General features: G+C 42.3%; 1 protein-coding gene across 3 annotated transcripts in view; it reads right to left on the bottom strand.

Annotated features, from left to right (window-relative positions):
• The window catches only part of LOC115144102 (carbonic anhydrase-related protein 10), a 323,887-nt gene that overhangs the window by 39,083 nt on the left and 259,307 nt on the right, over window positions 1-25,497 (bottom strand). The window lies entirely within an intron of this gene.

The following is a 25,497-nucleotide window of genomic DNA, read 5'->3' as shown; positions in this document are numbered from 1 at the left end:
TGCTCGCTGGCTTCCCTTGCATTCAATGCTACGGCAACAATGTCTTCCCTTGGCATCCATAAGTACCCGCCACTGTGTAGAACATAGCAACAGGCCAGCGCTGAGTTCCTCCTTTCTCCTAGTACAGCAGTGCCATCTGATCCGAAACATGATCCAGCACTCTGTTACCTGCTGCCCGATATGGATCCTTCCCCAGATATGGAAAGCCGTTCAGAATGAATCATCAGAGATGTCATGATCCATTCCATTGTTCGGGATCAAACCAGGGTCTGTAGTGACGCCTCTAGCACTGCATGCCTTAGACCGCTGCGCCACTCGGGAGCCCCAGTGTTATACTGTATGTGCGGAGTAGGCCGGGGGTACCCATAAAAAAATGACATGCCCTCCTCATATTGGTTATAACCCCAGTTCTGTTTCTGATATTAAGATTATATCAATGATAATGTATTTTTTATAGACGTATTATGAAAAATTCAAGGACGAGGGGGACATGACTATAAAAATGGCAGAGTAGTTACACATTTAAAGTTGTTTTGATTCATTATGATGCTCTCTGCCTAGCTGGTGTTCATATACACAATCACAAATAAATCCATTCATATTTATTTTAGGAAGGCCTTAAAAACATGATATCAGGCAATTTATTTCATAGAACAGAATCAAAGGATTTGAGTGATTGTCACCAGTAGCCTACTCACATGAGGAATGCATGGAGCCAAGGTTATTCAAGGGAAAAGTTATATTTTGAAACAGAGACCATTCATGCAATCTGTACAGTTGTTACCAGTAGCCAAAAGTAGGTTAATTAGAAACCTTTGAATCTGCTAATTCTGATAAGGTATAGTAATCAAAAAGAATGGCCTGCATGGACCTCTCTACGATGATGTGGAAGAAGTGCTATTCGGTAAGCACTGTTCCCTAATTTGTCAATTTACGCTGTGCTGGCGAGCAGGTGGCTGTTGCCAACATACTGACTCAACTCTAGCCACTTTAATAATGGAAAAATGTATGTAATAAATGTATCACTAGCCACTTTAAACAATGCCATTTTATATAATGTTTACATACCCTACATTACTCATCTCATATGTATATACTGCACTGGATACCATCTACTGCATCTTGCCTATGCCGTTCAGCCATCACTCATTCATGTATTTTTTTGTACATATTCTTATTCATTCCTTTACACTTGTGTGTGTATAAGGTAGTTGTTGTTAAATTGTTAGGTTAGATGACTTATGGTCATATTACTGCATGGTCAGAACTAGAAGCACAAGCATTTCGCTACACTCGCATCTGCTAACCATGTGTATGTGACAAATACAATTTGATTTGATTTGGTCATCAGTCTCTTCATTCTCTATTTGACAATTTATAATATTGTCACCCATCAGACTATTGTCAATTTCATCATGTCTTTAGGCCACATTTATGTTTCTGACTGATTACAATTTACATTTGGTGTCCTGAGGTATTCTTATGACCTATTTTAACATAATAAATGCATTAATTCAGAAATGTATTATTCATTATGGAATATTTATTATGGAATATTTATACAATTAAAATATCAACAGTCAGAATGACCGGCCATTCTAGTAGTTATGGAATTCTGGCATTCTGAGGTTTAATGATATTAAATTCTACATTTACATCACATTTACATTTTAGTAATTTAGCAGACGCTCGTATCCATAGCGACAATGATAGCATGATGGTATTACTATTCATATATAGTTTTTCATGTACAACACATGTCATACATAATTAGGTTAATGGATGTCAAAAAAAAGAAAGTTGAAAGGTTTCAGCTTGTGATTAGTACACCTTGCAGTTTTCCAGCAATAATAATACGGAGGCTTTACTATTGTTTCTGGTATCAAGTGGTGAGTGATGCATCAAAGAAAAACCATAATACATCTGATTAAATTAAAAGATTGGAGAATTGTTTTACGTAGTGAGTGATGCAGAGGGATGGAGGGAGAGGGGGAGAGAGAGAGAGAAAGAGGGGGGGAGATGGAGAGAAAGAGGAAGGGAGAGAGAGAGAGAAAGTGGGGAGAGAGCGAGAAAGAGGGGGGAGAGAGAGTACAGTGCCTTGCAAAAGTATTCATCCTACTTGGCGTTTTTCCTATTTTGTTGCATTACAACCTGTAATTTAAATGGATTTTTATTTGGAGTTCATGTAATGGACACAAAAAAATAGTCCAAATTGGCGAAGTGAAATGGAAAAAATAACTAGTTTCAAAAAAGTTAAAAAATGAAACAACTGAAAAGTAGTGCGGGCATATGAATACACCCACTTTCCTATGAAGCCCCTTAATAAGATCTGGTGCAACCAATTACCTTCAGAAGTCACAAAATTAGTTAAATAAAGTCCCCTGTGTGCAATCTAACTGTCACATGATCTGTCACATGATCTCAGTAGATATACACCTGTTCTGAAAGGCCCCAGAGTCTGCAACATCACTAAGCAAAGGGTGCCACCAAGCAAGTGGCACCATGAAGACCAAGGAGCTTTCCAAACAGGTCAGGGACGAAGTGGTGGAGAAGTACAGATGGGTTATAAAAAAATGTCAGAAACTTCAACATCCCATGGAGCACCATTAAATCCATTGTAAAAAATGGAAAGTATAGGGCACCACAACAAACCTGCCAAGAGAGGGCCACCCACCAAAACTCACAGACCAGGCAAGGAGGGCATTAATCCGAGGCAACAAAGAGACCAAAGATAACCCTGAAAGAGCTGCAAAGCTCCACAGCGGAGATTGGAGTATCTGTCCATAGGACCACTTTAAGCTATACACTTAAGCCATACAGAGCTGCGCTTTATGGAAGAGTGGCCAGAAGAAAAGCCATTGCTTTAAAGAAAAAAATAATCTCCCACAAAAAATCTCCCCTATTCCTTGATGGTGTTCGCCAAAAGGAATGTGGGAGACTCCCCAAACATTTGGAAGAAGGTACTTTGGTCAGAAGAGACTAAAATTGAGCTTTGGTGGTGGCAGCATCATGCTGTGGGGATGTTTTTCATCGGCAGGGACTGGGAAACTGGTCAGAATTGAAGGAATGATGGATGGTGCTAAATACAGGGAAATTCTTGAGGGAAACCTGTTTTAGTTTTCCAGAGATTTGAGACTGGGACAGAGGTTCACCTTCCAGCAGGACAATGACCCTAAGCATACTGCTACAGCAACACTCGAGTGGTCTAAAGGGAAACATTTAAATGTCTTGGAATGGCCTAGTCAAAGCCAGACCTCAATCCAATTGAGAATCTGTGGTAGGACTTAAAGTTGCTGTACTCCAGTGGAACCCATCCAACTTGAAGGAGCTGGAGCAGTTTTGCCTTGAAGAACGGGCAAAAATCCCAGTGGCTAGGCCAAGCTTATCAAGCTTATAGAGACATACCCCAAGAGACTTTCAGCTGTAATTGCTGCAAAATGTGGCTCTACAAAGTATTGACTTTGAGGGGGTGAATAGTTATGCACGCTCAAGTTTTCCGTTTTTTTGTCTTATTTCTTGTTTGTGTCACAATAAAAAATATTTTGCATCTTAAAAGAGGTAGGTAGACATGTTGTGTAAATCAAATGATACAAACCCCCCAAAAATCCATTTTAGTTCCAGGTTGTAAGGCAACAAAATAGTAAAAATGCCATATTTTTTAAGACCCATGCTAGGGTGTAAGGTAATTTACCAAGCCATATTACTGTATTTGTGATACACTATAGTAAACATCAATGCAGTTCTCCTTCCAATAATAACTGCTTTCATGTGTCTTAACCTTAAAATTGACTGTTAAAACCAATGATAGAACCGAACTGCAATAATTCAATCAAATCAAATCATTGGTCACATACACATACTGTATTTAGCAGATTTTATTGCGGGTGTAGCGAAACGCTTGTGTTCCTAGCTCCCAACAGTGCAGTAAAATCAAACAATTCACAACAATACACACAAATCTAAATTAAAAGAATGGAGTTAAGAAATATATAAATATTAGAACGATCAATGTCAGAGTGGCATTGACTATAGTACAGTAGAATAGAATACGGTGTATACATATGAAATGAGTAAAGCAGTATGTAAACATTATTAAAGTGACTAGTGATACCCTGTCGATGTATATAGGGCAGTAGTCTCTAAGGTGTAGGGTTGAGTAACTGGGTGGTAGCCAGCTAGTGATGGCTATTTAACAGTCTGATGGATGGCTATTTAACAGTCTGATGGCCTTGAGATTGAAGCTGTTTTTCAGTCTATCGGTCACAGCTTTGATGCACCTGTACTGACCTTGCCTTCTGGATGGTAGCAGGGTGAACAGGCAATGGCTCAGGTGGTTGATGTTCTTGATGATCTTTTTGGCCTTGCTGTGACATCGGGTGCTGTATGTGTCCTGGAAGGTAGGCAGTGTGTCCCTAGTGATGCGTTGAGCAGACCGCAACACCCTCTGTAGAGCCCTGCGGTTGCGGGCAGTGCAGTTGCCGTACCAGGCGATGATACAGCCCGACAGGATAATCTCAATTGTGCATCTGTAAAAGTTTGGCCCCTATAATTTTAGATCGTCGTGATGTGTATGCCGAGGAATTTGATGCTTTTCACCTTCTCCACTGCGGTCCCATCGATGTGGATAGGGGCGTGCTCTCTCTGCTGTTTCTTGAAGTTCACGATCAGATCCTTTGATTTGAGGGGGTGAGGGAGAGGTTATTTTCCTGGCAGCACTCTGCCATGGCTCTCACCTCCTCCCTCTAGGCTGTCTCGTCATTGTTGGTAATTAGGCCTACACTATTGTCTCGTCTACAAAGTTGACGATTGAGTTTGAGGCACGAATGGCAGGAAGTATAGGAGGGGGCTGAGCACGCACCCTTGTTGGGCCCCTGTGTTGAGGATCAGTGAAGTGGAGGTGTGTTTCCTACTTTCACCACCTGGGTGCGGCCCGTCAGGAAGCCCAGGATCCAGTTGCATAGGGTGGGGTTCAGACCCAGGGCCCCCAAGCTTAATGATGAGCTTGGAGGGTCCTATGGTGTAGAAGGCTGAGCTATAGTCAATGAACATCATTCTTGCATACTGTAGCTATTCCTCTTGTCCAGATGGGATAGGGCAGTGTGCAGTGTGATGGAAAATGCATCGTCTGTGGATCTATTGGTGCGGTCTGCAAATTGAAGTGGGTCTAGGGTGTCAGGTAAGGTAGAGTTGATATGATCCTTAACTAACCTCTCAAAGCACTTCATGATGCCAGAAGTGAGTGCTACGAGGCAATAGTCATTTAGTTCAGTTACCTTAGATTTCTTGGGTACAGGAACAATGGTAGACATCTTGAAGCAAGCAGGGACAGCAGACTGGGATAGGGAGAGATTGAATATGTCCCTTCACTCCAGCTAGCTTGTCTGTGCATGCTCTGAGGACGCGGCTAGGGATGCCATCTGGGCCGGCAGGGTTAACAAGTTTAAATGTCTTGGGAGCGGGAGGTGTTGGTGGCACTGTGTTATCCTCAAAGCGGGCGAAGAAGGTGTTCAGCTTGTCTGGGAGCAAGACATTGGTGTCCGCGACGTGGCTGGTTTGCCCTTTGTAATTAGTGATTGTCTGTAGACCCTACTCCACTTTGTCTCTGTACTGATGTTTTCCATGTTTGATTGCCTTACAGAGGTAATAACTACACTGTTTCTATTCAACCATATTCCCAGTCACTTTGCCATGGTTAAATGCAATGGTTTGCACTTTCTCAAAACTTTTGGCAATGACTGTACAGTCAGAAGTTTACATACACGTAGGTTGGAGTCATTAAAACTCATTTTTCAACCACTCCACAAATTTCTTATTAAATAACTATAGTTTTGGCAAGTTGGTCAGGAAATATACTTTGTGCATGTATATTTCACGTATAACTCACTATATCACAATTCCAAGGGGTCAGAAGTTTACATACACTAAGTTGACTGTGCCTCTTAACAGCTTGGAAAATTTCAGAAAATGATGTCATGGCTTTAGAAGCTTCTGATAGGCTAATTGACAGCATTTGAGTCAATTGGAGGTGTACTTGTGGATGTATTTCAAGGCCTACCTTCAAACTCAGTGTGTCTTTGCTTGACATCATGGGAAAGTCCAAATAAATCAGTCAAGACCTCAGAAAAATAAATGTAGACCTCTACAAGTCTGGTTCATCCTTGGGAGAAATTTCCAAATGCCTGAAGGTACCACATTCATCTGTACAAACAATAGTACGCAAGTACTGTCTCCTAGAGATGAACGTACTTTGATGCGAAAAGTGCAAATATATCCCAGAAAATCAGCAATGGACCTTGTGAGATAGATATTGTTAGATATTACTGCATGGTTGGAACTAGAAGCACAAGCATTTCGCTACACTCGCATTAACATCTGCTAACCATGTGTATGTGACAAATACAATTTGATTTGATTTGATTTGAAGATGCTGGAGGAAACAGGTACAAAGTATCTATATCCACAGTAAAACAAGTCCTATATCGACATAACCTGAATGGATGCTCAGCAAGGAAAAAGCCACTGCTCCAAAACCGCCATAAAAACCCAGACTGCGGTTTGCAACTGCAAATGGGGACAAAGATCATTCTTTTTGGAGAAATGTCCTCTGGTCTGATGAAACAAAATAGAACTGTTTGGCCATAATGGCCATCGTTATGTTTGGAGAAAAAAGGGGGAGGCTTGCAAGCCGAAGAACACCATCCCAACTGTGAAGCACAGGGGCGGCAGCATCATGTTGTGGGGGTGCTTTGCTGCAGGAGGGATTGGTGCACTTCACAAAATAGATGGCATCATGAGGCAGGAAAATTATGTGGATATATTGAAGCAACATCTCAAGACATCAGTCAGGAAGTTAACGTTTGGTAGCAAATGGGTCTTACAAATGGACAATGACCCCAAGCATACTTCCAAAGTTGTGGCAAAATGGCTTTACGGACAACAAGGTCAAGGTATTGGAGTGGCCATCACAAAGTCCTGACCTCAATCCTATAGAACATTTGTGGGCAGAAAGGAAAAAGCGTGTGCGAGCAAGGAGACCTACAAACCTGACTGACTTACACCAGCTCTGTCAGGAGGAATGGGACAAAATTCACCCAACTTGTGGGAACCTTGTGGAAGGCTATGCTACCAAACACTAATTAAGTGTATGTAAACTTCTGACTCACTGGGAATGTGATGAAAGAAATAAAAGCTGAATTAAATAATTCTCTCTACTATTATTCTGACATTTCACATTCTTAAAATAAAGTGGTGATCCTAACTGACCCAAAACAGGGAATTTTTACTTGGATTAAATGTCAAGAATTGTGAAAAACTGAGTTTAAATGTATTTGGCTAAGGTGTATGTAAACTTCCGAATTCAACTGTATATACTGTATTCTAGTCATAATTAGTGCTGTACACACATTTTCTATTCATACACTCAGTGTACAAAACATTAGGAACACCTCTTTCTATGAGATAGACTGACCAGGTGAATCCAGGTGAAAGCTATGATCCCTTATTGATGTCACTTGTTAAAGCAGCAATATATACATTTTTGGGTGACCTGGCCAAATTCACATAGAAATGTGAGTTATAGATCAGTAATTCTTATTGAAAGTAAGTCTAAAAAATGGTAGATCTGTCCTACGTGAACTACTTCCATGCTTCCAGGTCATACGTTTTGTTTTTGCGTCTTTTACTTTCGGTTTTGTAGACTAGCTTCAAACAGTTGAAAATACATCGATTTTATGTTATGGAAAAGATATTTAGCGGTTTAGATGGTACAATGTTTTTTTACACTTGCTTTATGTCACATAAACTGAAATTAGGCAAACTATTAGAAACTATTAGAGATGGCTGAGAAATGTCTGCATAGAGCACCACTTCAATCAGTGTAGATCAAGGGGAGGAGACAGGTTAAAGAAGGATGTTTAAGCCTTGAGACAATTGAGACATGGATTGTGTATGTGTGCCATTCAGGAGGGTGAATGGTCAAGACAAAAGATTTAAGTGCCTTTGAATGGGCAGTATGGTAGTAGGTGCCAGTTGCACCGGTTTAAATGTGTCAAGAACTGCAACGCTGCTGGAGTTTTCACACAACAGTTTCCCGTGTGTATCAAGAATGGTTCACCACCCAAGGGACATCCAGCCAACTTGACACAACTGTGGGAAGCATTGGAATAAACATAGGGACAGCATCCCTGTTGAATGCTTCGATACCTTGTAGAGTCCATGGCACGATGATTTGAGGCTGTTCCGATTGCGAAAGGGGGTGCAAATCAATATTAGGAAGGTTTTCCTAATGTTTTGTACACTCAGCGTATTTTGTCCATATTGTCTATACACTATACAATTATAGGTAGATTTGGATAGAAAACATAGTTTCTAAAACTATAGTTTCTAAACCTGTTAAAATTATGTCTGTGCGTATAACAGAACTTATTTGGCAGGCGAAACCTCGAGGACACTCTTTTCAATGTGTTTTCTATGTGGATCTAGATTTCTAAGGCACTTGCTTGCAGTTCCTATCGCTTCCACTAGATGTCAACAGTCTTTAGAAATTGGTTAATGTTTTTCCTTTGAGAAATTAAGAGGTAGCCATTTCCTATCTGGGTGGATAGCCAAGTGTACTGTTGTGGTTGGGGCGCGTGACCTGAAATCTAGCTCCACTTTTTTTTCCGTCTGGTATAGAACACAGTTGATTCGGTCTTAAATTTTATTGATTTATTTACGTTTAAAAATACCTAAAGTTGGATTAGGAAAGTTGATTGAAATGTTTGGATCAAGTTTACAGGTAATTTATCAGATACTTTGTAGTCATGTTGCGCGAGTTGGAACCGGTGTATTTTCTGAATCAATCGCGCCAAATAAATGGACATTTTGGAGATATAATGACGGAATTTATCGAACAAAAGGATAATTTGTGATGTTTAATGGACATATTGGAGTGCCAACAGAAGATCTTCAAAGGTATGAATTATATCATTATTTCTGACTTTTGTGTCGCGCCTGGTGGGTTGAAATATGATTTTCATGTGTTTGTTTGTAGGGGTGCTGTCCTCAGATAATAGCATGGTTTGCTAACGCCGTAAAGTATTTTTGAAATCTGACACTGTGGCTGGATTAACAAGAAGTTAATCTTTAAACCAATGTATAACACTGAATTATTATTTAGAGTATTTCTGGTTTTGAATTTGGCGCACTGTTATTTCACTGGGTGTTGTCAAATCAATCCCGTTAACGGGATTGGCGTGCGAAGGGATCACTAAGAAGTTAAGGAGTTCGAAAAATAAGAATTTCGCAGCACCATCGATAACATCTGGAAATCTGTGTGTATGTGACCAATAAACTTTGATAAGCTTTCCAAAACCCAGAGAGAGAGCATGCCCTTCATAAAGTTATTCTCAAAATTGTTGGCTGCTGAAAAAATGGCTTGTAAACGTAGCTCCAAAGGGCTTCAATGTGATTAAAAACAAGATTTTAAAAAAGTGGTTAAATGGTGGCCAGATCTTTTTTTAAATCATGACACAATTTTGATCTTTGTGAAAATAGAAGCATATGTTTGCACTAAACACTATCCCAAAGTGGTTTTGATATGTAGGGATTTTAAGATTAAACGAGTTTGGGAAGTGTTTCCTCATCCTAACAATCAAGATGACATTCCATCTTGATGCCCAAAACTTCTAAAACTCCTAGATATGTTTTTTTTTAAGGAGGGGGGCAGTCCCACTCCTCAAGTATTTTTGGGGTTATTGGATAGGACCGGGAGGAAAGATAGAGGAAAGAGATGCTGAAATATCGGCGAGCCAGATTTAAACTAATGCTGTCTGTTCCAGAGACCACAGGACCACCCTATGCCACTAGATACTATCTTCTAAAATGACTGGATAAACAGCCTACTCTCTGATACGATGAGTGGCTCAGGCTGAAAGAGAGATAACACACTACTTGTAATGAGGGACAGGGAAGATTGTAGCAGCTCTCTGTCTGTGCCATTTTGTATCTCACTCACTCTAACCACCTCTTTCTCTCCGCTACTCCCATTCCCTTTCTCCTCATCTACTCTTTATTTATTTATTTCCCTCCCATCCCTTCTCTATATACACTCTCTCTCTCTCTTTCTCTCCCATCACTTCTCTCTGCATCTACTTTCTCTCTCTTTCAGCCTCCACCCCTCTGCTTGCCTCTCTCTTTCTACTCTCTCTCTTCCCCTCCTCTCTCTCTTTCTCTCTCGCTCCCTCACAGACATCTCAGAGTGGTTGAGTCATGATCAGTGTCTGACTCAGTGTCTCCTCTCCTCCCTCTTCCACCTCTTCAATACCTAATGGTGGTTGGATTAGACGCCACCATCATCTCACCTAAGCCTCTTGAGGCTCCATGTAGTGATTCAGACCCTCCCCCCGCCTTTGTCATCACTGTCGTTGTCAGCCTGATAAAAGACGGCATACAGCACTCAGACAACCAGCATGGTATATGAGCTGTCTCCACCACTGTTTGAAATCAAATATGGAACCCGGCGACATAAGAACGAGAGAGGTTGAGGATAATACTATAGTCTCACCTTGAAACAGTGGGTTATAATCATGTACTGGGCAGTTCCATTTTAGAATCAGAACAGCCGAGTTTAGTTCTATTCCAAACTACAGACAGTCAGAGTGAAGTTCTTCTAAGGTAAGGGGTAAAGTTATGGAGAGAAAAATATAAAATATAAAAATCAACCTAAAGAATTTCCATCAACTGGTAAGTCAATTAGTTTGTCACCCGGGTCGGTGGTGAGGGTCCCTCACCAGAGCCACCACCGCGGAGAAATGCCCACCCAGACCCTCCCATATAGGTTCAGGTTTTGGTTCAGGTTTTCCGCACCTTTGGGGGGGGGGGGGGGGGTACTGTCACACCCTGACCGTAGGGAGCTTTTTATGTCTCTATTTTGGTTTGGTCAGGGTGGGATTTGGGTGGGCATTCTATGTTCATTTTGTATGTGTTGTATTTCTTTGTTGTTTGGCCGGGTGTGGTTCTCAATCGGAGGCAGCTGTCTATCGTTGTCTCTGATTGAGAACCATACTTAAGGTAGCTTTTCCCACAGGTTTTTTTTGCAGGTAGTTGCTTTCTGATTTTGTGTCTGCACAAGACAGAACTGTTTCGGTTGTTCTCTTTGTTGTTTTTTATTCAGTGCTCAGTTCAAAATAAAAAGATGAACACGTACAACGCTGCACCTTGGTCCTCACCTTCAACCACCAACAACCGTTACACAACCCATTTTTTCAAGTTGTACCAAGTAGATTTTTCACTTTGGAATTACTTATCCACATTTCTTCAATTGGGTTAGAATCAATTCAATCAATTTCCCGTTAGTCAAGGTAGTAAATTGGTTCCATAACATTAAATAATGACTCTAAACACTTTTTTTTTTACATAAAACTTTCACATTAACTGGTTACAATATTTTAACCAAATGCTGACCATCTCTTCAATGGAAATGTTTCCTGCCTCTTTAGTATCACAGCACTTATGCCAATGTCATTTATGAGTCGGTGCTAGCAGTGAACATACATTCTTAAAACTAACAAAATACACATTATAATATCGGTTCTATGTGTTCAAACTAGCTGGAAGATGAGTCTTTTCCGGTCGCAACTTGCAGACTTGTTTACGTGCTACTGCGCATTTTGTTGCCAACCTTACTTTGCTACCTGACAACTTTACGGTTTTTACTTTTTAATTACCGTTTATATTTTTAGTTTTTCCTTCAATCAACTTTTTCACTCCGGACGTTTTATCTGGACATGGTTTGTCAGGACTTCCAACAGCTGAAGCTAAGTAGTAACATTAACATGATGCCTTCTAATTGCAGTGGCTGTACTCATAATATACAGGAGAATTATCGCCTTACGGAGAGGATAGCTGTGCTGCAAGCCCGGCTTCAGACGGAATCGTTAGGAAAGGGCAATTTCAGTGTAGGAAAGGATGAAACAGCGTCTGTGCCACCAGTAAGTACAGACAGTAACGTTAGTATAAATCCCCTCGCACGGTCCCCGCAGCCAGACAACTTTCTCATGGCTTCTGGAGGGAAATGCTGTAGGAATGCTCAACCAGTGTCACTCATTCAGCTGACAAACTTTCAACCGGTTCTCCCCATTAAGCAGCGAGTCGGAGTCAGAGGCCGAGGCTTCTCTGGTCTCTGCCACTAGCACAGTCAGTGTAGTCAGCTCAGCTATCCCCATTGAGACCGTGTCTGTGCCTTGACCCAGGTTGGGCAAATCTAAACATGGCGGTGTTCGCCTTAGCAATCTCACTAGAATAAAGACCTCCTCCATTCCTGCCATTATTGAAAGAGATCGTGATACCTCACATCTCAAAATATGGCTACTTAATGTTAGATCCCTCACTTCAAAGGCAGTCATAGTCAATTAACTAATCACTGATCATAATCTTGATGTGATTGGCCTGACTGAAACATGGCTTAAGCCTGATGAATTTACTGTGTTAAATGAGGCCTCATCTCCTGGTTACACTAGTGACCATATCCCCCGTGCATCTCGCAAAGGCGGAGGTGTTTCTAACATTTACGATAGCGAATTTCAATTTACAAAAAATACCCCAACGTTTTGTCTTTTGAGCTTCTAGTCATGAAATCTATGCAGCCTCCCCAATCACTTTTTATAGCTACTGTTTACTGGCCTCCTGGGCCTTATACAGCGTTCCTCACTGAGTTCCCTGAATTCCTATCGGATTTGTCATCGGATGGGGCCACAGTGTCTCCTGACCCCTCCTGTCTCAGCCTCCAGTATTTCGTTTTGGCCTTTCTGAGGAGTTTTTCCTAGCCACTGTGCTTCTACACCTGCATTCCTTGCTGTTTGGGGTTTTAGGCTGGGTTTCTGTACAGCACTTTTATATATCAGCTGATGTGAGAAGGGCTATATCAATACATTTGATATGAATTTGATTTGATTACCTCGACTTAAGTTGGCCAAAAATAACTATCTGAAAGCCACGCCCCTCCAATAGGCCATGCCTCCAACTCTTTTGATAGGCTGCTACCGCTAAATTGCATCCATCGCTATGCAATGTGAATGGACATGACATGTTAAAAGCAATTTAGAAGCTTTCATTCAATTAAAACATTTTTTTTTTGATCTGTCATTATTTGATTTCAGAAAAATGTAATAGAACAGGTTGAACCAATGCGTATTTTTTACGCTTTACCAATCAGGAAAAGCACTTCAGATGAACAGTGCCGTCCCACTTTTTACTGAGTAGAATGATGCACTTCAAAAGAAATGCTGAGATGTTCTTCCTAACTCTTGCTTACCTCAGGTGCATGAAAAGACAAAGGAAGCAAATAGCTTTGATATGGCAGGTACCATGCAGGTACCATGCAGGATAAATATTTTATGCTATTTATGGAGACGGGCTTGTGTGTTCAGAATGAGAGTAGTGGATAAAGCTTTAATGCCCTGGTTTCACAAAGACAGAGAGCTATTACGGGTCTTTGAACATTGGACTAACATCAACCAACACATGGAGTCATTTGATGTGAATCAGAAAGCAGAAATTGATTATATATATATATATATATATATCAGAATAGAGAATATATTACAGTATACACACAATACTGTATATTATACACACCTGAGTCTGTGATTAATGTGGTCATATAAAATATAATTACCTAAAGCCAGTGCATAGAATATTGTCCATAATTGTAGCATTTTGGAGCTGTTTCAATATACCCACTTACTATTCAGCATACTGCTTATTCTGAAACAATGAAGCTAATGTTACCGTCTATGCATTCTAAGTGGTATTCTAGTGTGGACTCTGACTAAATTTGTGACTTTTCGGGACTTTTCCTGATGAATTTCATCTGTAGTGGGCGAGAGAAGATATGACAGAGAGAAGGACAGCAGCTAGCTTAAACATGATTCTGAATACATTTCACTTTAAAAACAGTGTTACAGAAACTAGAACGTAAGTACAGGTGTATGTGTGTGTGTGTGTGTGTGTGTGTGTGTGTGTGGCTGAGTGACAGGTTGTCGGTGTCTAGTGGCATCCATTATCACCTTATTACAACCAGGCTGTGCCAGGGAGATGGCAGTGCCACAGTGCAAGGGTTTGTGTGTGTGTGTCATGGAGATGGCATTGCCACCAGGGCAGCATGGAGTCTGGCACTGCGGATCCCCTTCCCAAATACCATCTGTTCCTGCTGGGTCACACAAACATACACACGCACGCACGCACACACACACACACACTGGAAGCCATTCCTGATAGTCCTCACAATTCTATTACGATTCAGTAGGAGTGTGGGGCTGTGGGAGTGGTGTCAGACTACTCATCACTCTGAGACGGGAGCAGCAGGGGCAGATGTAGGAGACAGTGTGTGAGAGACAACCCAGCACAGGGATGGAGTATTGTACATAACGTGTCTGTCAGAAACAAGGCTCCATCTGTACTACAAATCTACCGCAGAGAAAATACCCCAAATTTGTATTCCTCAAGTCTTGCTGGCAAAGAGGTGCATGTGTGTGTGAGAGAGAGAGAGTATTTGTGAAAGTGCATGTGTGTAAGTCTAACCTCAGAACATTGTAACAGCTAAAAAACAAATCCTAAAGTAACCACAGTCTAAGTGGCATTACAAAGTAAGTCATTAAAAAACACTTCTGTGTACTTCATGAAAAGACAAGGATCCACACAGACAGTTTGTGTAGGGGTGTAACTGATAAACACAGCTAAGATATTCTGCTAACACCTTGTCGAAAGACAGCAAACTCATTAGAGCTTAATCCTGAGAGCTCAGTCAACATGTAATCATTATTGTACACAACGAATAATAAAAACACCTCTTTGTTGTGCTGCCTCTTCTCTTGTTGCCTTTGTCTGACTAACTTCAGTACAAGATGAGAGGAAGGAATAGAGGAAGAAAAAACATTGTTCCAAAATCTTGTCTTCATGATGCATCTTAAAATAGTAGATCGGAGAAGATGACGCCCACACATACTCCTTGTGGGTCCTGTCCTGGAGTTTATTTATCTGGTGGGTGGTGAGGAGAGGAGAGACCCCAGGGGATGAAGGGGAAAGCCGAAGCCCTGGCACTCATTGCATCCAGGCAGGCACATAGGACTCTCTTTATTTCTTTTTCTCTTCCAGCTCTCCCTGTCTCACTCTCTCTCTCTCACTCGCGCTCTTTCTCTCTCTGTGTGTCTCATTGCAGAAACTTGTGATCTTAGTCGTGTGAGGTTTCTGTGCAGTAGAAGCTCATAGGGTTGATACACAGATTCTATTTGGAATCATAAGGACACAAAGAACCATATCAGCCCAATTATATGTTAACTATGACTATGGGAATTGACAGTAATTTGTGAAAGACTCATGTACTGTATGGCCTCGTGTCAATTGAGGTGACTAAATCAGTGGTTCTCAATTCTCTCCTCATCAACCTCTGACTGTTCCAGAGCTAGAATAATAGGGTTGAAGGAATTTTAACACTATAATGACTAACCAGAAGAAGACAAAAACCTGCACGCTTCTACAAAAGGATCTACAAAGAACCTTTGAGATTAAGGACAGTTATTTGTAGAACCATTCCCCATAAAGGTTCTATAAAGAACCATAAAAAGGGTTCTATATAGCCCCAAAAAGGGTTGTAACCATATACAGCAAATTGGTCAGTGTTGACTAGTGTTGATTTTTCAGTGTAACATTTCTAGTGTTGATTCAGGAGCTAAATTCCCTCTATTAGTGTGAAATTAATACTCAGTGGTGTAAATTAATCCCAGTATTGATGTTAGTAACCAGAGTTATTGTTTTATACTGTGGAGAGTAAAACAGTCCTATCAAAACCACACCCATTATTTTCATATTTCCAGCATGCTATGTAGGTATATTTTGCGGGGAGAATTATTTTTAATAATAGTATCTATGTTTTTGCAACGACTTCATTGATTGATTAATCTTATGCTACACAAAAAAAAATTCTAAACAAATCCAATAAGTTAGTTAGATTTATTGCACCCAGTACTGAAAGGTTTGTTCTGGTTGAAGTAGTTTAGGTAGTCTCCTTTACCAGAGTTCCAAACCCTGGTAGTCAATCTGAACATAAATTGTGGGTGAATAAAAATTCAAAACTGTTGGATGTTAACTGGATTCCAAAAGGAATTACGCATCACTCTGCCAGCCAGCATAATGTTACTTGCAGGCCCATTTGTAAAATAGGGCTTTCCTAACACCGATGTGTTAGGGTAAAACTAAGCGATCAATGTTAGGCCTTACGCTATGTAACATATTGTCTTAAAGTACCACTTTTAATGATAAGATTCACCATGGGAAATATGCAAATTGGCCATGTTTATCTATATATTTTGGTTAGGTCAGGGTGTGACTAGGGTGGGTACTCTAGTTTTTGTATGTCTAGGTTGGCCTGATATGGTTCCCAATCAGAGACAGCTGTTTATCGTTGTCTCTGATTGGGGATCATATTTAGGCAGCCATTTCCCTCATTTGTGTTGTGGGATCTTGTAAATGTTTAGTTTCCTGTCAGCACTAGTTGTATAGCTTCACGTTTCGTTCCTTGATTTTTTTATTTTTTTGTTCAGTGTTCATTCATTAAAAGAGAATGTACGCATACCACGCTGCGCCTTGGTCCATTCCATACGATGATCATGACAGAAGATCCCACCACCAATGGACCAAGCAGCGTGTTCAAGAGGAGCAGGGATCCTGGGCCCGGAGAAAAGTGAGGGGAGGACACCCTGGACCTGGGAGGAGGTAATGGCAGGGGACAAGATCCTACCATGGAAGCAGGCGGAGGCAGCGAAAAAGGAACGGCGATGATACGAGGGGACATGGCTAGCACGGAAGCCCGAGAGGCAGCTTCAAAAACATTTTTTGGGGGGGCACACGGGGAGATTGGCGGAGGTAGGGTTTAGACCTGAGCCAACTCCCTGTGCTTACAGTGGGGAGTGTGTGACTGGTCAGGCACCGTGTTTTGCAGTGATGCGCAAGGTGTCTCCAGTGCGCATTCATAGCCCGGTGCGCTCTATTCCAGCTCTCAGCATTTGCCACGCTTGAGTGGGCATCCAGCCAGGGCGGGTTGTGCCGGCTCAGAGCTCCTGGTCTCCAGTACACCTCTTTGGACCAGGATATCCTGCGCCGGTTCTACGTACTGTATTGCCAGTACGCCTTCACAGCCCAGTGCGTCCTTTGCCAGCGCCACGCACTTATCAAGCTAAAGTGAGCATCCAGCCAGGACGCATTGTGCCAGCTCTACGCTCCAGGTCTCCAGTGCGCCTCCACAGTCCAGTACGTCCTGTGCCTCCTCTCAGCACTCGCCCTGAGGTGTGTGTCATCAGCCCGGTGCCACCTTTACCGGTCCCATGCATCAGGTCTCCAGTGCGCCTCCACAGTCCAATAAGTCCTGTGCCACCTTTCCGCACTCACCCTGAGGTGCGTGTCATCAGCCCGGTGCCACCTGTACCGGTCCCACATATCAGGTCTCTAGTGCGCATCCACAGTCCAGTACGTCCTGTGCCTCCTCTCCGCACTCGCCCTGAGGTGCGTGTCATCAGCCCGGTGCCACCTGTACCGGTCCCGCGCATCAGGTTTCCAGTGCGCCTCCAAAGTCCAGTACGTCCTGTGCTTCTTCCCCGCACTCGCCCTGAGGTGTGTGTCATCAGCCCGGTGCCACCTGTGCCGGTCCCACGCATCGGGCCTCCAGAGTGCCTCCACAGTCCAGAGCTTCCGGCGACAGTTCCCAGTCCAGAACTTCCGGCGACAGCTCCCAGTCTAAAGCTTCCGGCGACAGTTTCCAGTCCGGAATCTCCCACGACGGCCCACAGTCCGGAACCCCCAGCGACGGTCCACAGTCCGGGGTCTCCAGCGACTATCCCAGTCCGGGACCTCCAGCGACGGTCCCCAGTCCGGGGTCTTCAGCAACGATCCCCAGTCTGGGGCCTCTAGCGAAGAGCTGCAGTCTAGAGTCAGGTGTGGCTAGGGTGGGTACTCTAGTTTTTGTATGTCTGGGGATTTTGTATGTCTAGGGGGTTTTGTATGTCTATGTTGGCCTGATATGGTTCCCAATCAGAGACAGCTGTTTATCATTGTCTCTGATTGGGGATCATATTTAGGTAGCCATTTCCCTAATTTGTGTTGTGGGATCTTGTCTATGTTTAGTTGCCTGTCAGCACTATTTGTATAGCTTCACGTTTCGTTCGTTGATTTTGTTGTTTTTTGATTCAGTGTTCATTCATTAAAAGAGAATGTACGCATACCACGCTGCGCCTTGGTCCATTCCATGCGACGATCGTGACAATGAGAGCAAATAGTATTAAAACACCCACATTCACTTACTGTAACAGTGTTTTTGCACAACACTAGCTGACTCTAGATTAACACTAGTGTTGAATATAAATAACACTGTGAGTGTTAATTATCCCATAGTGTCAGATTTTTTGGAAGACTGGAAAGTGTAGTGCACTGCAAATTTTTTACACTATCACGTGTTACATTAACACTTAAAAAGTAACACTATAAAGAACGTAATTTTACACTCTGTAGAGTGGGACCATATGTTATCTGAAGTTCATCTCATCTATGTCCACTACAATATTAAAACGTTCCCCTTGAAGCAGGGCTCCAGACCAATAGTTTCCCTTGGTGGCATTTGAGCCACTAAGATTTCCAGTTGGTGGCACCAGCTCGCGATTTGGTCGCACCACTCTTTTTTTCTCTGCATCAGGCAACAGAAAAATTATGTAGGCATAGCAACTTATAAAGCCATTCACAGTGCTTTAATAAAAAGTACAATAGACTAGTAAGATGATATTGAAGAAATACATTGTTTCATAATCTTTTCATGCTGTGATTCAAAGTATTCTGATGTGCAAATGAATCCACTGATTGTCATGCATTTTGGGTAGACAATTATGCTATTTTTGTTATATTTGACTGTTAAACTAGGGCTCCCGAATTGTTTCTTTTTCAATATAGAGGAATTTCCCTGCATATACAGTATGTGCTCCTTAATTCACCACCTGAGTAAGTGAAAACGCAGTACCCACTCGTAGTAGCTATGTATTATTAAATGAACAGTAATGTCCAAAATAACGTTGCATTTGTAGCCTACCACCAATGAGGCCTATGCACTCGCAATTGGCAATGCACATTTCACACGCACCGTATCTCAAAGCCATATCAAATATCTTGTTTGTAAAATAGTTACTATTGAGAATGAAAAAATATATATATACCTACAGAAAGCTGAGAACATCCTCTCTCCATTTGTGACAACAGGATAGCTGTGTTTACCCAGCAATTTGAGTTTAAAATGTTATACAATTGGAGCACTTTTCTTTCTCCCGGAGCATTTTTCCCACCAGGAAAGGAGAGAGAGAGTGGCTAGCTTGACAGAGCAGCAGGCCCCAGCGAAACAGGTACAGGCAGGCAGACACTTCATTACAGGAATCATCAGGATAAAGAACACCAAAATATAAACGCAAAATGCAACAATTTCAAAGATTTTACTGAGTTACAGTTCATATAAAGAAATCAGTATATTGAAATATATTTGTTAGGCCCTAATCTATGGATTTCACATGACTGTGAATACAGATATGCATCTGTTGGTCACAGATAAAAGGTAGGGGCGTGGATCAGAAAACCAGTCAGTATCTGGTGCGACCACCATTTGCCTCATGCAGCGTTACACATCTCCTTCGCATAGAGTTGATCAGGCTGTTCATTGTGGCCTGTGGAATGTTGTCCCACTCCTCATCAATGGCTGTGCAAAGTTGCTGGATATTGGCAGGAACTGGAACACGCTGTCGATCCAGAGCATCCCAAACGTGCTCAATGGGCTACATGGCTGGTGTGTATGCAAGCCTTGGAACAACTTGGACATTTTCCGCTTCCAGGAATTGTTTACAGATCCTTGTGACATGGGGCCATGCATTATCATGCTGAAACATGAGGTGATAGTGGTGGATGAATGACCCTAGAATGGGCCTCAGGATCTCGTCACGGTATCTCTGTGCATTCAAATTGCCATCAATAAAATGCAATTGTGTTCATTGTCCGTAGCTTACGCCGGCCCATACCATTACCCCACCACCATCATGGGGCACTCTGTTCACATTGACATCAGGAAACCACTTGCCCACACAACGCCATACATGCTGTCTGCCATGTGCAGTTGAAACCGGGATTCATCCGTGAAGAGCACACTTCTCCAGCATGCCAGCGGTCATCGAAGTCGGTTACGACGCCGAATTGCAGTCAGGTCAAAGCCCAGGTGAGGACAACAAGCACAGTGATGAGCCTCCCTGAGACGGTTTCTGACAGTTTGTGCAAAAAGTCTTCGGTTGTGCAAACCCACAGTTTCATCAGCTTTCCGGGTGGCTGGTCTCAGAAGCCAGATATGGAGGTCCTGGGCCTGCGTGGTTACATGTGGTCTGCGGTTGTGAAGCCAATTTATGGTAGAAAAATGTATATTAAATAATCTGGCAACAGCTTTGGTGGACATTCCTACAGTCAGCATGCCAATTGCACGCTCCCTCAAAACTTCAGACATCTGTGGCAGTGTCTTATGTGACAAAATGGCACATTTTAGAGGGGCCTTTTATTGTCCCCAGCACAAGGCGCACCTGTATAATGATCATAATGTTTAATCAGCTTCTTGATATGCCACACCTGTCAGGTGGATGGATTATCTTGGCAAAGGAGAAATGCTAACAAAATGCAACCAAATGGTCGCAGTCTGGAGCCCAGTCTGGAGGCTTTTCACTAAAGGCATACTACTCTCTAACGTTAACTCAATGAAAAATGACTCAATTGTCACAATCAACAGTAGCCTAGGGCCAGGCTTCTCTCTCTCCCCAGTGTATATATACATACATCTCTTTCATGCTCTCTCTCTCTCTCTCTCTCTCTCTCTCTCTCTCTCTCTCTCTCTCTCAACACATTTTAGCTCTGTTTATACCTGGTGCTAGCAAGGGCCCTGAGTCCTGATCTTTTCCACATTCTGATTGTGCCCACATTTTCATAAATGTGTCTATACACATGGTGTTAAAATGTGTCTCTCATCTGTCCCTCCCAGTATGCAAATAATTTCTCATCTATTCTTTCAAAATAAAATGTATTAATTTATTTTAAGACATATATTGATGGCATAAGTCAATGGTGCCACCTGTTAATGATTTTAGAGGATGGAATAATGATGATTCAAATGGTTTCACTGTCCAGACCCATCTACATAGAGGTAGCCCAATTCTGATATTTTTTTCACTAATTGGTCTTTTGACCAATCGCATCAGATCTGAAAAAGAGCGGATGTGAAAAGATCTGATGTGATTGGTCAAAAGACCAATTAGAGGAAAAATATCAGAATTGGGCTGCCTGTGTAAACGCAGCCTAAGATATCCAGACACAATGCGTGCCTGTCTGCCTCCTGAGGTAGTTAAGAACATCTGATCACAATCAGATCACAATGCGTCTTTTAATTGTCTACACCTGTCTAAAAATGATGGCACAATCAGCATGTAGACAAGATCAGGACAAAGGAGGCATCTTATAACGCTTTCAAAACAACTGGGAACACGTAAATCTCCGACTTCCAACTTCAGTGCATTCAAGTCAACTGGGAACTTTTTTAAAAACTAGCTCTAACTGGGAAAAATAATTTTGAAAGATCATCCAACTCGGAATGCCAGGGTGGGAAGTTGGGGCTCTTTCTAAAGCTCTGACTTTCCGACCTGAAGATCGCTGACGTCATGATTAGATTTTTTTTCAGAGTTCCCAGTTGTCTTGAAAGCACCATTAGAACCAAGTATAAATGGAGCTTCTGTTACCTGGTATATTGTGTGACTCACCCAGCCAGGAACTGTGAGTAATGTTGAGCCAAATGCTATAGAACCCAGTGTGCAGGCTTTTGTTCCAGCCCAGCACTAACACACCTCCTTTTATTCTGGTCTACTGCCCATCAAGGCTTTGATTAATAGAATCATTGTTTACATATCTAGTTCTGTTTAAGCCAATTACTTCATCGTTGCCATGGCAAACTAAATAAAACAGTTGAGTACATACAGACTAGCATTTTAGTGCTGGGCGGGAACAAAACCCTGCACCACCCTGTAACTCTCCAGGGTGAGGTTTAGTGACAGACCACTAGGACACACAGACAGACGTGTAGTAAGCTCTGAGCAGGATTTGGTCAATACCTAACGGACAGTCACAGTAATGGCAAAGTTAATGGTCAATCGGTGTAAGCGAGAATCAATAGGGATTGAATGTAGTTGACAGTCAGTGCTAATGTGGACCAATGGCTGGTCAAATGGCTCTGGTAGTGGAGTAATCACTTCAGGATGTCTGATAGCGTGTACGTGATGGCCCCTGTTATTGTCTGTCTGGTGTATGGCGATGGATGGCCTAGTGTTTCTCTCATTGATAAGCGATAGCTAGAATTGACTGCAGGGTCAGCTGCTGTACCTAACCCTTGATCCTGGACTTTTGTAATTTTTGTAATTAGCATGGCTAACATGTGACACGCTTAGAAGAAACCTGGAAGAACCTTTTGAGGCTCTAAAAATTACCCACCTTCAGTTCAAAAAAGTTTCTAAGAGGAACTCCTCTGAAAAGGGTCTTTGAGGAACCTTTTTCATAATATATTGTAGAGGTGGCACCCTATCAGGAGATTGGATCTTTATTTTTGGCCACTCGTTAGTGTAAATGTCATTCCAGTTAATCATGTTAAGTGTGTACATTGCAAATTCCAAATTTCCTTGAATATGTATGCAGATTAAATATGATAATATTAACATTGCTGATTACATATAGTAATGAAGTGGTACCTATTCCAATTGTGGGACTTGCATAGGTGCTTAAAGAATTCATACACCTCTATAAGATTCCCTCAACTAACCAAAGGTGCAAATATTAACCATTGACTAGCAATGGTTCCTTGAGGAACTCCAAGGGGTTCGTTGAGGATCTCCAGGTTTCCTTGATTCACCACTAATTCTAAGATTGTAGAGGACACTTTAGTAATAGGACATTTTACATGAATAACTAAGATACATTGATAAATTGACCTATTGAGAATTGATCAATTAGCTTTGATTCAATTAGCTTTCACTACCTGCCTAACCCCTCCCACCAACACTCACCATCCCCCAGTCCTGTCGATTCCACATTGGCCACTGTCAGTCAGTTGAATGCACTTTGTAAAATAAAACATCAATGCCTTGTTTCGGGGAATGAAGAGAGACTAAAGGCAACCTTTAAACCATCTGGTGAATTACTCTAAAATCAAAATCCGCATAAAACTCACTCACTCACTCCTGATAGCTAGGATGATGCTAAACCATGCTAGTCACGTTTGCCACATTAGGGTGAAGAGAAATCATTACACACACTCAGGCAGAACAGACACGCACACAGTGACGGAGACAGGAAACAAGGAAACGGTTACCCCACCCATCATTTTGTTTCAATATATCCTGCAGAGGGGAAAGAGGGAGAGAGTGAAGGACCTGATAGGAGAGAGGGAGGGATTGAATGTCACACAGGCCATTGGGAAAACTGTGTTTGTGCTTTCACTACTGTGGCTGTCAGGGCCTTTGATTATTACTCTCTCTACAGCTACTTAACTAAGCCTTTCACCAGTACAGACCCACCCCTCCACATCAGCCTATACAGTAGCCCAACTGGCCGGCAGACAGTGCTCTTATTAATTTTACGTGGTTTGCCAGCTGCGTCCAACTGGAATGTATGCAGCCGGCTATACACTTGTGTCCCCCTGGCAACCGGCTCGTACATAAAACATCCTCTATTCAGCCTGCAAGGGTGTTGATTTCCTCCTTAACTAGCTTTAATGGGGAGCGGCTGAAGAAGAAAGAACGGGCAAAATATGCGTATTGTCTTAATAAGTCACAATTTTCCACCACCATGCTAGAGTGGCTAATGACAGCTCCTGATGTTCAGCCAATGGGGGAACACTAGTGTGTAGCTAACTGCATACACTCCAGTTGGAAGCAGATGACAAAGGATGTAAAATGAATAATAGCACCATCTGCCAGCCGGTTTGGCTCCCTATACAGCTGCCTACACACTGCCTCTGTGTATTACCTTATGGTGGATGTTTTGAACACCCTATTGTTCACGCCTCAGTGCCTCTGTGTGAGGACCTATAGATCTGTGCTCTAGAGACTTTTAGGCTGTGCAATGAGTATGGACACATTATTGGATGGGCACGTTTTCACACCCTAAATATACACCCCTTTCTCAGTGGCTTTGTAGCCTCAGTAGCATATTGCATTTGAGTACTGTGTGTGTGTTTGTCTTGATGTGTGTGTGTACCACTCTCGGGGCATTCCTCTCTGCGGTGCTCGTCAGCTTCCTCTGCCAAACACCAGCCAGCTGTTCACACACACACACACACACACACACACACACACACACACACACACACACACACACACACACACACACACACACACACACACACACACACACACACAGAGGTCCCCTTTATCCTGCCGGGTGTGTACAGCTGCTGCAGCTGAGAGGCCGGTCTCCAGGGAAACAGATGATATTTGAGGTAGAGGAGTAGAGGAGCGTTGAATTAACACATCCACTCCAGACGTCAACCACAATAAAAAATGCACAAGGACTTCATTTCACTGGCCAGATAACAAAGCAAGAGGTAGGGCCACTCACAGCAAGCTCTCAGCAGGAGTTGTCCTTCCCCTCTTTGGACACAGCAGGGTTCTGACGGAAGAGTGACGATGACGACGACTCAGCTAAGGAACTTCTCCATTGGAGAACAATACACTGCATGCAAAACTGCATCAAACTCTCTCCTTTCCTCAAGCAAACAGCATAAACAGACTGAAAATAACTTGGTTAAATGTGTTGAGATGTGTGTGTGATAAGATTACATTTTGGAATGTGTGTGATATATTTTCCTGATGATTAACAGGTATTCATTACTCTTATTCATCCACAAAAAGTTTATTGTTTGATATCTGTGTGATCACACAGTCTTTACACAGGTGGTGGAAGACATTATGAGAGTGTACCCTCCATTTATGTGAACAACTGTATAAACTCCTGCCATAAGTCACAGAACAATGCAGGCGATGAATGGGGGCTGACCCAGCCCCAGGAAATATTCCCTGACCTGAGCCAATCACACCTTTCCTGAGGGAAGGCCTCACCTCTTCCTGTCCAGGAATATAAACTGAATGTGTGAAGACCACACCTTGTGTTTGGACATCGACCAGCCATATGGTTGATGTCATTTATGAACTACAGCACATTCCAAGGACCTTGCGGAATTCTACTCTGGACTACAGAAAGGCTTTTTTTTGGATTCTACACCATGGAGAATTCCCTGAAGTCAGTTGGTACCAGACAGGATACCTAAGTGTTTTCCAGCTCAACCTCGCCTTCTTTTCCCTGATTTGATGTGAGAGTGCAATCCGTTACTTTATTGTTATTGGCTATTCTTCTCCTATAGAAATA

Source organism: Oncorhynchus nerka, linkage group LG16 (assembly GCF_034236695.1).
Source record: "Oncorhynchus nerka isolate Pitt River linkage group LG16, Oner_Uvic_2.0, whole genome shotgun sequence".
In the NCBI taxonomy this organism is placed as follows: Eukaryota; Metazoa; Chordata; class Actinopteri; order Salmoniformes; family Salmonidae; genus Oncorhynchus; species Oncorhynchus nerka.
This window is presented reverse-complemented; position numbering and strand designations above follow the sequence as displayed.